At 43.3% G+C, this 13912-nt stretch overlaps 1 long non-coding RNA gene across 2 annotated transcripts in view; it reads left to right on the top strand.

Moving 5' to 3' along the window:
• The window catches only part of LOC109908508 (uncharacterized), a 49946-nt gene that overhangs the window by 1551 nt on the left and 34483 nt on the right, over positions 1-13912 (top strand). Inside the window, exon 1 of one of the 2 annotated variants that reach the window (XR_004203571.1) lies at positions 4325-4483. The exons of the other annotated variant lie outside the window; for it this stretch is intronic. This is a non-coding gene — a long non-coding RNA (uncharacterized LOC109908508). Of the gene's footprint in view, positions 1-4324; positions 4484-13912 lie in introns of those variants that run through there. 2 annotated transcript variants of the gene reach the window in all.

Here is a 13912-nt window from a genome sequence, read left to right as displayed (position 1 = left end):
AGTGCTACGGGTCAGTAGTCATTTAGGCAGGTTACCTTAGTGTTCTTGGGCACAGGGACTATGGTGGTCTGCTTGAAACATGTTGGTATTACAGACGGACAGGTTGAAAATGTCAGTGAAGACACTTGCCAGTTGGTCAGCACATGCTTGAAGTACACGTCCTGATAATCCGTCTGGCCCTGCGGCCTTGTGAATGTTGACCTGTTTAAAGGTCTTACTCACATTGGCTAGGGAGAGCATAATCACACAGTTGTCCAGTACATGCATACTTCAGTGTTAATTGCCTCGAGGTGAGCATAGAAGTAATTTAGCTTGTCTGGTAGGCTCGTGTCACTGGGCAGCTTGCGGCTGTGCTTCCCTTTGTAGTCTGTAATAGTTTGCAAGCCCTGCCACATCCGACGAGCGTCGGAGCTGGTGTAGTACAATTCAATCTTAGTCCTGTATTGAAGCTTTGCCTGTTTAATGGTACGTTGGAGGACATAGCGGGATTTCTTTCAAGCTTCCGGGCTAGAATCCCACTCCTTGAAAGCGGCAGCTCTAGCATTTAGCTCATTGCGGATGTTGACTGTAATCCATGGCTCCTGGTTGGGGTATGTACTAGAGGTCGACCGATTTGGATTTTTCAACGCCGATACCGATAACGATTATTGGAGGACCAAAAAAAGCCGATGCCAATTACAACAATACTGAAGGAACACTTACTTTAACTTAATATAATACATCAATAAAATCTATTTAGCCTCAAATAAATAATGAAACATGTTCAATTTGGTTTAAATAATTCAAAAACAAATTGTTGGAGAAGAAAGTAAAAGTGCAATATGTGCCATGTAAGAAAGCTAACGTTTAAGTTCCTTTCTCAGAACATGAGAACATATGAAAGCTGGTGGTTCCTTTTAACATGAGTCTTCAATATTCCCAGGTAAGAAGTTTTAGGTTGTAGTTATTATAGGAATTATAGGACTATTTCTCTCTATATGATTTTTATTTCATATACCTTGATTATTGGATGTTCTTATAGGAACTTTAGTATTGCCAGTGTAACAGTATAGCTTCCGCCCCTACCTGGGCTCGAACCAGGAACACATTGACAACAGCCACCCTTGAAGCAGCGTTACCCATGCAGAGCAAGTGGAACAACTACTCCCAAGTCTCAGAGCGAGTGACGTTTGAAACGCTATTAGTGCGCACCCCGCTAACTAGCTAGCCATTTCACATTGGTTACACCAGCCTAATCTCGGGAGTTGATAGGCTTGAAGTCATAAACAGCGCAATGCTTGAAGCACAGTGAAGAGCTGCTGGCAAAACGCACAAAATTGCTGTTTGAATGAATGCTTACGAGCCTGCTGCTGCCTACCGCCGCTCAGTCAGACTGCTCTATCAAATTATAGACTTAATTATAACATAATAACACACAGAAATATGAGCCTTAGGTCAGTAATATGGTCGAATCCAAAAACTATCATCTCGAAAACAAGACGTTTATTCTTTCAGTGAAATACGGAACCATTCTGTATTTTATCTAATGGGTGGCATCCATAAGTCTAAATATTCCTGTTACATTGCACAACCGTCAATGTTATGTCAAAATTCCGTAAAATTCTGGCAAATTAGTTCGCAACGAGCCAGGCGGCCCAAACTGTTGCATATACCCTGACTCTGCATCCAATGAACGCAAGAGAAGTGACAAAAATTCACCTGGTGAATATTGTCTGCTAACCTGGATTTCTTTTAGCTAAATATGCAGGTTTAAAAATATATACTTCTGTGTATTGAGTTTAAGAAAGGCATTGATGTTTATGGTTAAGTACAGTCGTGCAACGATTGTGCTTTTTTCGCAAATGCGCTTTTGTTAAATCATCCCCCATTTGGCGAAGTTGGCTGTTTTTGTTAGGAAGAAGTAGTCTTCACACAGTTCGCAATGAGCCAGGTGGCCCAAACTGCTGCATATACCTTGACTCTGTTGCAAGAGAAGTGACACCATTTCCCTAGTTAAAAGAAATTCATGTTAGCAGGCAATATTAACTAAATATGCAGGTTTAAAAGTATATACTTGTGTATTGATTTTAAGAAAGGCATTGATGTTTATGGTTAGGTACACGTTGGAACAACGACAGTCCTTTTTTGCGAATGCGCACTGCATCGATTATATGCAACGCAGGACATGCTAGATAAACTAGTAATATCATGAACCATGTGTAGTTAACTGATTATGATTGATTGATTGTTTTTTAGAAGATAAGTTTAATGCTAGCTAGCAACTCACCTTGGCTTCTTACTGCATTCGCATAACAGGCAGTCTCCTCGTGGAGTGCAATGTGAAGCAGGTGGTTAGAGCGTTGGACTAGCTTTAGTTAACTGTAAGGTTGCAAGATTGAATCCCCGAGCTGACAAGGTAAAAATCTGTCGTTCTGCCCCTGAACAAGGCAGTTAACCCACAGTTCCTAGGCCGTCATTGAAAATAAGAATGTGTTCTTTAACTGACTTGCCTAGTTAAATAAAGGTGTAAAATATATATATATATATAAATTGGCCAAATCGGTGTCCAAAAATACCGATTTCCGATTGAAATCGGCCCTAATTAATCGTCCATTCTGATTAATCGGTCGACCTCTAGTATGTACGTACGATCACTGGGGACGACGTCATCAGTGGGGACGACGTCATCAATGCACTTATTGATGAAGCCAGTGACTGATGTGGTGTACTCCTCAATGCCATCAGAAGAATCCCAGAACATATTCCAGTCTGTGCTAGCAAAACAGTCCTGAGTCACTGGTGCTTCCTGCTTTAGTTTTTGCTTCTAAGCAGGAATCAGGAGGAAAGCTTAAAACCCACCAGCTGTGTGTTATTCATGTCGTCATTCAGCCACGACTCGGTGAAACATACAGTGGCTTGCGAAAGTATTCACCCCCCTTGGCATTTTTCCTATTTTGTTGCCTTACAACCTGGAATTAAAATAGATTTTGGGGGAGTTTGTATCATTTGATTTACACCACATGCCAACCACTTTGAACATGCAATTTTTTTTATTTATTGTGAAACAAACAAGAAATAAGACTAAAAAACAGAACTACAACTTCAAGTCTCTTGGGGTATGTCTCTATAAGCTTGGCACATCTAGACACTGGGATTTCTTTCCCCATTCTTCAAGGCAAAACTGCTCCAGCTCCTCCAAGTTGGTTGGGTTCCGCTGGTGTACAGCAATCTTTAAGTCGTACAGATTCTCAATTGGATTGAGGTCCTAGGCTTTGACTAGGCCATTCTAAGACATTTAAATGTTTCCCCTTAAACCACTCGAGTGTTGCTTTAGCAGTATGCTTAGGATGTTGTTCTCTGGGTGATGAGAGGTGTTGGGTTTGCGCCAGACATAGTGTTTTCCTTGATGGCCAAATAGCAACATTTTAGTCCCATCTGACCAGATGACCTTCTTCCATATGTTTGAGGAGTGTGTTTGCTTCTTTTTTTCTTTAAGTAATGGCTTTTTTTCTGGACACACTTTCATAAAGCCCAGCTCTGTGGAGTGTATGGCTTAAAATGGTAATATGGACAGATACTCAAATCTCCGCTGTGGAGCTTTGCAACTCCTTCAGGGTTATGTTATCTTTGTTGTCTTGTTGCCTCTCTGATTAATGCCCTCCCTGCCTGCGCCGTGAGTTTTGGTGGGCAGCCCTCTCTTGGCAGGTTTGTTGTGGTGCCATATTCTTTCCATTTTTTAATAATGGATGTAATGGTGCTCCGTGGGATGTTCAAAGTTTCAGATATGTTTTTTTAACCCAACCCTGACCTGTACTTCTCCACAACTTTGTCCCTGACCTGTTTGGAGAGCTTCTTGGTCTTCATGGTGCCACTTGTTTGGTGGTGTCACTTAGGGGTGTTGCAGACTCTGGGGCCTTTCAGAAAAGGTGTATACATACTGAGATCATGTGACAGATCATGTGAAACTTAGATTGCACACAGGTGTACTTTATTTAACTAATTATGTGACTTCTGAAGGTTGCACCAGATTTTATTTAGGGGCTTCATAGCAACACATATGCATGCACCACTTTTCTGTTTTTATTTTAGAGAATTCTTGAAACAAGTTATTTTTCTCATTGTACTTTGCCAATTTTGTGTATGTCCATTACATGAAATCCAAATTAAAATCAATTTAAATTACAGGTTGTAATGCAATAAAATAGGAAAAACGCCAAGGGGGATGAATACTTTTGCAAGGCACAGTAAGATATTACAGTTTTTTTCTTTCCCGTTGGTAGGATATATGTGATCGTAGTTTGTCTATTTTGTTATTGATTGATTGTACGTTGGCTAATAGGTAGATTACCCTCTCGGGCAACAGATCCTTACAAGGCACCTGGACCTTCTTCCTTGATACCTCCTTCTCTTTCTCCTGCGAATGGCGGATGAGGACCTTGTCGGTCGTCTGAAGTAAATCCTTGCCGTTCGTCTCGTTGAAGAAAAAGTATTCCTCCAGTACGTGGTGAGTAAGCTCTGTCCTGATATCTAGAAGCTCTTTTCGGTCATAAACATTATGTACAAAATAAGTTACAAATAATGCGAAAAAACATACACAATAGCACAATTGGTTCCAGGATCGTAAAGCGACAGCCATCTCCTTCGGTGCCATTTTGTATCGTCTGTATTGATTTGTGGATGTCCATCATCCATTGTGTATGATATGTTATGATTACATTTTGTATGATATGTTTCCAAATGGCAAAATGTACACTGGATTTGAAAAAAGTACAATATGCTACGAATTGAAATTTGTTGTGGCTAACTTTGGCTAGGTGGCTAATGCTAACGTCAGCTAGCTTGGGTAGAAGTTAGGGGTTAGGTTAAAGGTTAAGGTTAGGGGAAGGGTTAGCCAACAAGCTAAGTAGTTGAAAAGTTACTAAAATGCTAATGTTGTCTGTGATGAGATTCGAACACGGAACCTTTGGGTTGCTAGACGTTCACGTTATATGCCCATCCCCTTTAGTTTTTGCCTTAAGTAACCTTCTGTGTTATGTAACCAGCCCAAACGTAACATGTCATACTATACTGAATAAAAATATAAACACAAAATGTGAAGTGTTAGTTCCATGTTCATAAGCTAAAATAAAAGATCAGATAAATTTCCATTGGTATACAAACCTTATTTCTCTCAAAGTTTGTGCACAAATTTGTTTACATCCCTTTTAGTGAGCATTTCTCATTTGCCAAGATTATCCATCCACCTGACAGGTGTAACCACACCAGTCCCGGACATACACATCTGGCTTCATCACCATCTGGCTTCATCATCGTTTGAGACCGGCCACCCGGAGAGCTAATGAAACTGAGTAGTATTTCTGTCTTTATTAAAGCCCTTTTGTGGGGAAAAACTAATTCTGATTGGCTGGACCTGGCTCCCCAGTCGGTGGGCCTGGCTCCTAATTGGTTGGGCCTATGCCCTTCCAGGCCCAACCATGGCTGTGCACCTGCCCATCATGTGAAATCCATAGATTAGGGCCTAATGAATTGATTTCAAATGACTGATTTCCATTATATGAACTGTAACTCAGTAAAATCATTGAAATTGTTGCATGTTGCGTTTATATTTTTGTTCAGTATAATTTTAATGTACCAGATCTTCGTTTACTATGTTATGTCTAGTTTATGAGACCAGGCTGCTTGTCCCAACAACCTCAGGACTGGCCTCAGGGTTCTACCATACTGTGCCTAACTGACTATTCTAATGCTCTATAATAGCGGCAATTGTTGATATCCTCCAACAGAATTGTACATATTTAGACCCAGTTGGTAGTTTTCTTAAATACTTGCTCCCTCAGGCACTCCAAACGGGTTTGCATCCGCTTCTCCATGGTTCTCTGTCGGGATTTCAGAGCGAGAAGGCAGAATGTAAAACATTTTGTGACATCTATCTCCATGGGGGCTATGAGCAGTGATTTTTTTTTTTGCAGTGGGGCCCCATAATTATTAGAGTTTAGCCTGCCTCAGATCTCTCTTGTTTGTTTATCGCATCAACCTGGGAGACACAAATGTCAAGATAGGAAAAGTTAGCCTGGGGCACCATGATGTCTTATTTGAGCAGCTCAGCAAGTTCAGTTCCCCATACAGCTCTGACAGAAGGCCTAGACAATGTCTGTAACACAGAAATGCAAAGGAATACAAATAGGGGTTTTATAAAGTTCAGTCCCCCCCACAGCTGGGGATAGACAACTCCAGACAGGGACAAATTGATGTCTTGATGTCTGACAAAGAGGATGGATCAAAATCGTAATCTGTATACAAGCCTGCTCCGTCTGAAGCCAATGGCTTGGAATGAAAGCAGACAACATAGACATGGTTTGACACCAGTTGGCTAAATTGTAACACGGAATTGCTACAGAAACACAAAAGCAAAGGGGGTCTGCATACCCAAGGCTGGGGACAGACAAACAGCAGGGGAAAATGAACACGTGACAAAATATTTAAAAATCCCACTTATGATTGGTGGAAACAAGCACGCTCTGTGTAAAGCCGTTGGCTTGGAACGAGTCCTCTGCTGTGTGGCTGTGTGTGTGTGCTTCTCTAAGTCTGTTTACATATGTGGGGGTAAATGGAGTGCTTTCATCATCTGTTCTTTCTTCTATCCATCACAAAAGAAATCTTGGAACTAGAGGGACAATGATCCAGGAGACCAACGTCACAGTGTCTGCATAGTCTGCTGTCAGCCTAATGGGTGGGTTTGTCAGACAATGACAGAGAGCCCCATCTCCCCCATAGTGACAGGACTTCTCTCCTGTAGTACAGGAAGTGAAGTGACTAACATTGAAAATCATTTTTTTTGTAGGTGTAGCCCTTTCAACAACCACTGTCTCACCTGGTAAACAGTTTGATTACGGCCAGCTGGTCAACTGGACTAATATACATAGAATGAAAGGTGTGGACAGTAGGCAACACACTTTGTGAAATGACTCTGGCTGGTTCTTTATCAGTGAAGTGGCTGATTGACTGTCTTACTTCATTAGTGACCTCTGACCAGTTACAGTACCACTCACTCACTTCTCTCAGGACAATCCAGGCTCAGGTGACATTTCAGTTGCAAGATAAAGCTTGAGATGTATCTTTTCTCTTCTGTGGAGGCTATTATTGTCAAGCACTTAAACTCCTCCTTCCTCTCTTCCTCTCTTTCTTTCTCTCTCTCGTTTCTTCCTCCTCCTCTGTATCACCAGCCTTCTGCCTATCTGGCCCTCTTAAGACGTTTGGAGGTCTTCTTCCATTTAAAGGCCCAATGCTGCCGTTTTTCTGGGTAACATTTAAGTACCTTACTCTAATAGATTTCCATTAAAATTATCAAAAATAGCTTTTTGGCAAAAAAAAAATTCTCAAGCTATTTTTGGTCTGACTCTCCTTTGCCTACAGAAAACCGTTACAGAGAGATGGAAAAATGTTTATAATCCAGTTTTTGCTTTGTCATTATGGGGTATTGGGTGTAGATTGATGAGGGGTAAAAGAAAAACATTTAATACATTTTTGAATGAAGCTGTAACATAACAAAATGTGGATAAGTCGAGGGGTGTGAATACTTTCCGACTGCACTGTAGATAGAATGGTAGTGGTAGCGAAGGTTCTCCATCTTCGAACTGATTTTATTGCGGTGGTGGTCGACTGGTTTTTATAAAAAACAAGCTGATGTTTCCATCACTAAGTGAGCGCCTGTGTAATGTGATGGAGGCCACACACACACACATTGACACACACACACACACACATACACACACCACTCAGTGAGCTCCTGTGTAATGTGATGGAGGCTGATGTAGGGAGGCAGATGCCCATGCTTTGTGATTCCCTATTTTCTACCTCAGCTGTTTGCTTACCTCGCCTCAGCAGCGCCAGCCAGGAAGATACTTTGTGTTTGTGTGTGGAGAAAGGGAGGGAGAGAGCTGTAGCTCTTGGTACCATTCCATCAACATTATCCCTAATGCCTCATACTCCTCCTGTTGTCTGATATGAGGTGGTTATGAAGACCAATAGTTGCTGTATGGAAGATGATACTGTAGGTAGGCCTATGTGAAGGGAAGGAGGGGACAGACAGGTTTGGGAGTGTCCTTGTAACAAGATGAAATGTTGTTTGTCAGATGTCACTATGTAGTTCAACACCGTACAGTGAATTCAGTTCACATTGACGTGAGGCCTTGGCCTTGTCAGCTTGGTTGCTAGACCACTGTTTTGTGTGTGTGTGTGTGTGTGTGTGTAGATAAATAAATGCTAGTATTTTATTACTCCTCTATATTGTATTGACCAGGCCAGTGACCTAAGAATGGCAACCCAGTCAGTGATTGGCAGAAGCTGACGGTTGTTGACCTTTACAGTGACCTATGGCAGGGTGAGTATCAGAATGGATGTTCATTTCCCCGCTGGTAAATGTGTCAGTCAAGGTTCTCCCAGGAGACCTGTGATTTCACTGAGAGTATAACAACCTAACACACACACACACACAAGCACATCAGACCAATATTTATCCTCTATTTGATGGGTACACTGTAGAGGACACAGTGATTATAGAAAACATGAGTCCTCTGCCTCTCCACAGCACGGAGGAGAAGATGAGTTGGCTGCTTTCCTCTCTGTGGTAGGCTACCCTGACCTTCACTCCCCAGCGTGTGTGTGCGTGTGTGTGAGCCCTCTGATGATGGGCACAGACAGCAGCTGCACACACAGCTGTAACTCGCTAGGCCGCCACTTACAGCAGGCTGCACAAACACAAGCACACACACTCATTACTCCCTACGTGGAATTCCAAATGAAGGGCTTCCAGACTCACCTGTCACTCTGCGATTGCTCAATGTCAATCCCCCTGCTGCAGCCGTCTCCTGTATGTGTCTACAGTGTAGTTACACCGTTAGGATGAGAGGAGAGTCCTTCCCTCGGAAGACAATGTTTTTTTTTTTTATTCACTAAGTACTATGATCCACAGACCCATGCATGTTCAGACCAATGCATGTCAAATGGCACCCTATTCCCAATGTCGTCCTTTACTTTTGACCAGGGCCCATAGGGCTCTGATAAAAGTAGAGCACTATATAGGGAGTAGGGTGCCATTTGGAACTAACCCATGTACTCCACCTCCCAGGATCATTATAAGTTTGGAGACTCGATGGCTGATCTTCTTAGATCAGTGGTGACCTGTACTGTAACTCTCCTGAACAGTTTGTCAGACAGACATATTGTTTATGTTTGCTAGGCAGCAATAATCTATTCTAAAGAGATCGTTTCATAGAGTGGTTAATGGAGGGTCTGTAAAAGAGGGTCTCTGGCACAATGATGGGTTCAGTTGGATTTCAATTGCTCCTATGAATTAGGCTTTTATTCATAAGGGCTCACGTTGAGTGAACTGAAGATCCCTCTTGAATCTCTGACAAAAACAGGACAACAATATAATTATCTGTGATGTTTGTAATAGTTCTGTAAGAGGGTGAGTGCGGCGATATTGTTGTGTGTGTGTCTACAGTGTAGTTATACATACCATCAGGATGAGGGAAGAGGTGTGTGTGTGTGTGTGTGTGTGTGTGTGTGTGTGTGTGTGTCTACAGTGTAGTTATACCATCAGGATGAGGGGAGAGGTGTGTGTGTGTCTACAGTGTAGTTATACCATCAGGATGAGGGAAGAGGTGTGTGTGTGTGTGTCTACAGTGTAGTTATACTATCAGGATGAGGGGAGAGGTGTGTGTGTGTGTGTCTACAGTGTAGTTATACCATCAGGATGAGGGAAGAGGTGTGTGTGTCTACAGTGTAGTTATACCATCAGGATGAGGGAAGAGGTGTGTGTGTCTACAGTGTAGTTATACCATCAGGATGAGGGAAGAGGTGTGTGTGTAACTACAGTGTAGTTATACCATCAGGATGAGGGAAGAGGTGTGTGTGTGTGTGTCTACAGTGTAGTTATACTATCAGGATGAGGGGAGAGGTGTGTGTGTGTGTGTGTCTACAGTGTAGTTATACCATCAGGATGAGGGAAGAGGTGTGTGTGTCTACAGTGTAGTTATACCATCAGGATGAGGGAAGAGGTGTGTGTGTGTGTGTGTGTGTGTGTGTGTGTACAGTGTAGTTATACCATCAGGATGAGGGAAGAGGTGTGTGTGTGTGTGTGTGTGTGTGTGTGTGTGTGTGTGTGTGTGTGTGTGTGTGTGTGTGTGTGTGTGTGTGTGTGTGTGTGTGTGTGTGTGTGTGTGTGTGTGTGTGTGTGTCTACAGTGTAGTTATACCATCAGGATGAGGGGAGAGGTGTGTGTGTGTGTGTCTACAGTGTAGTTATACCATCAGAATGAGGGAAGAGATGTGTGTGTCTACAGTGTAGTTATACCATCAGGATGAGGGAAGAGGTGTGTGTGTGTGTGTGTGTGTGTGTGTGTGTGTGTGTGTGTGTGTGTACAGTGTAGTTATACCATCAGGATGAGGGAAGAGGTGTGTGTGTGTGTGTCTACAGTGTAGTTATACCATCAGGATGAGGGAAGAGGTGTGTGTGTGTGTGTGTGTGTCTACAGTGTAGTTATACCATCAGGATGAGGGAAGAGGTGTGTGTGTAACTACAGTGTAGTTATACCATCAGGATGAGGGAAGAGGTGTGTGTGTGTGTCTACAGTGTAGTTATACCATCAGGATGAGGGGAGAAGTGTGTCTGTGTGTGTGTGTGTCTACAGTGTAGTTATACCATCAGGATGAGGGAAGAGGTGTGTGTGTGTGTGTGTGTGTGTGTGTGTGTGTGTGTGTGTGTGTGTGTGTGTGTGTAGAGTGTAGTTATACCATCAGGATGAGGGAAGAGGTGTGTGTGTCTATAGTGTAGTTATACCATCAGGATGAGGGAAGAGGTGTGTGTGTGTGTCTACAGTGTAGTTATACCATCAGGATGAGGGGAGAGGTGTGTGTGTGTGTGTGTCTACAGTGTAGTTATACCATCAGGATGAGGGAAGAGGTGTGTGTGTCTACAGTGTAGTTATACCATCAGGATGAGGGAAGAGGTGTGTGTGTCTACAGTGTAGTTATACCATCAGGATGAGGGAAGAGGTGTGTGTGTGTGTGTCTACAGTGTAGTTATACCGTCAGGATGAGGGAAGAGGTGTGTGTGTCTATAGTGTAGTTATACCATCAGGATGAGGGAAGAGGTGTGTGTGTGTGTGTGTGTGTGTCTACAGTGTAGTTATACCATCAGGATGAGGGAAGAGGTGTGTGTGTCTATAGTGTAGTTATACCATCAGGATGAGGGAAGAGGTGTGTGTGTGTCTACAGTGTAGTTATACCATCAGGATGAGGGAAGAGGTGTGTGTGTCTACAGTGTAGTTATACCATCAGGATGAGGGGAGAAGTGTGTCTGTGTGTGTGTGTGTGTGTGTGTGTGTGTGTGTGTGTCTACAGTGTAGTTATACCATCAGGATGAGGGAAGAGGTGTGTGTGTCTACAGTGTAGTTATACCATCAGGATGAGGGAAGAGGTGTGTGTGTGTGTGTCTACAGTGTAGTTATACCATCAGGATGAGGGAAGAGGTGTGTGTGTGTGTGTGTGTCTACAGTGTAGTTATACCATCATGATGAGGGAAGAGGTGTGTGTGTCTACAGTGTAGTTATACCATCAGGATGAGGGAAGAGGTGTGTGTGTGTGTGTGTGTGTGTGTGTGTGTGTGTCTACAGTGTAGTTATACCAACAGGATGAGGGAAGAGGTGTGTGTGTGTGTCTACAGTGTAGTTATACCATCAGGATGAGGGAAGAGGTGTGTGTGTCTACAGTGTAGTTATACCATCAAGATGAGGGAAGAGGTGTGTGTGCGTGTGTCTACAGTGTAGTTATACCATCAGGATGAGGGAAGAGGTGTGTGTGTGCGTGTGTCTACAGTGTAGTTATACCATCAGGATGAGGGAAGAGGTGTGTGTGTGTGTGCGTTTGTACAGTGTAGTTATACCATCAGGATGAGGGAAGAGGTGTGTGTGTAACTACAGTGTAGTTATACCATCAGGATGAGGGAAGAGGTGTGTGTGTGTGTGTCTACAGTGTAGTTATACTATCAGGATGAGGGGAGAGGTGTGTGTGTGTGTGTGTCTACAGTGTAGTTATACCATCAGGATGAGGGAAGAGGTGTGTGTGTCTACAGTGTAGTTATACCATCAGGATGAGGGAAGAGGTGTGTGTGTGTGTGTGTGTGTGTGTGTGTGTGTGTGTGTGTGTGTGTGTACAGTGTAGTTATACCATCAGGATGAGGGAAGAGGTGTGTGTGTGTGTGTGTGTGTGTGTGTGTGTGTCTACAGTGTAGTTATACCATCAGGATGAGGGGAGAGGTGTGTGTGTGTGTCTACAGTGTAGTTATACCATCAGGATGAGGGAAGAGGTGTGTGTGTCTACATTGTAGTTATACCATCAGGATGAGGGAAGAGGTGTGTGTGTGTGTGTGTCTACAGTGTAGTTATACCGTCAGGATGAGGGAAGAGGTGTGTGTGTCTATAGTGTAGTTATACCATCAGGATGAGGGAAGAGGTGTGTGTGTGTGTGTGTCTACAGTGTAGTTATACCATCAGGATGAGGGAAGAGGTGTGTGTGTCTACAGTGTAGTTATACCATCAGGATGAGGGAAGAGGTGTGTGTGTGTGTGTCTACAGTGTAGTTATACCATCATGATGAGGGAAGAGGTGTGTGTGTCTACAGTGTAGTTATACCATCAGGATGAGGGAAGAGGTGTGTGTGTGTGTGTGTGTCTACAGTGTAGTTATACCATCATGATGAGGGAAGAGGTGTGTGTGTCTACAGTGTAGTTATACCATCAGGATGAGGGAAGAGGTGTGTGTGTGTGTGTGTGTGTGTGTGTGTCTACAGTGTAGTTATACCAACAGGATGAGGGAAGAGGTGTGTGTGTGTGTCTACAGTGTAGTTATACCATCAGGATGAGGGAAGAGGTGTGTGTGTCTACAGTGTAGTTATACCATCAAGATGAGGGAAGAGGTGTGTGTGCGTGTGTCTACAGTGTAGTTATACCATCAGGATGAGGGAAGAGGTGTGTGTGTGCGTGTGTCTACAGTGTAGTTATACCATCAGGATGAGGGAAGAGGTGTGTGTGTGTGTGCGTTTGTACAGTGTAGTTATACCATCAGGATGAGGGAAGAGGTGTGTGTGTAACTACAGTGTAGTTATACCATCAGGATGAGGGAAGAGGTGTGTGTGTGTGTGTCTACAGTGTAGTTATACTATCAGGATGAGGGGAGAGGTGTGTGTGTGTGTGTGTCTACAGTGTAGTTATACCATCAGGATGAGGGAAGAGGTGTGTGTGTCTACAGTGTAGTTATACCATCAGGATGAGGGAAGAGGTGTGTGTGTGTGTGTGTGTGTGTGTGTGTGTGTGTGTGTGTGTGTGTGTGTGTGTGTACAGTGTAGTTATACCATCAGGATGAGGGAAGAGGTGTGTGTGTGTGTGTGTCTACAGTGTAGTTATACCATCAGGATGAGGGGAGAGGTGTGTGTGTGTGTGTCTACAGTGTAGTTATACCATCAGGATGAGGGAAGAGGTGTGTGTGTCTACATTGTAGTTATACCATCAGGATGAGGGAAGAGGTGTGTGTGTGTGTGTGTGTGTCTACAGTGTAGTTATACCGTCAGGATGAGGGAAGAGGTGTGTGTGTCTATAGTGTAGTTATACCATCAGGATGAGGGAAGAGGTGTGTGTGTGTGTGTGTCTACAGTGTAGTTATACCATCAGGATGAGGGAAGAGGTGTGTGTGTCTACAGTGTAGTTATACCATCAGGATGAGGGAAGAGGTGTGTGTGTGTGTGTCTACAGTGTAGTTATACCATCAGGATGAGGGAAGAGGTGTGTGTGTGTGTGTCTACAGTGTAGTTATACCATCATGATGAGGGAAGAGGTGTGTGTGTGTGTGTGTGTGTGTCTACAGTGTAGTTATACC

The sequence above is a fragment of the Oncorhynchus kisutch genome, linkage group LG17 (assembly GCF_002021735.2).
Source record: "Oncorhynchus kisutch isolate 150728-3 linkage group LG17, Okis_V2, whole genome shotgun sequence".
Classification (NCBI taxonomy): domain Eukaryota; kingdom Metazoa; phylum Chordata; class Actinopteri; order Salmoniformes; family Salmonidae; genus Oncorhynchus; species Oncorhynchus kisutch.
The sequence above is the reverse complement of the archived record's forward strand: the minus strand, read 5'-3'. Positions and strand labels throughout refer to the sequence as shown.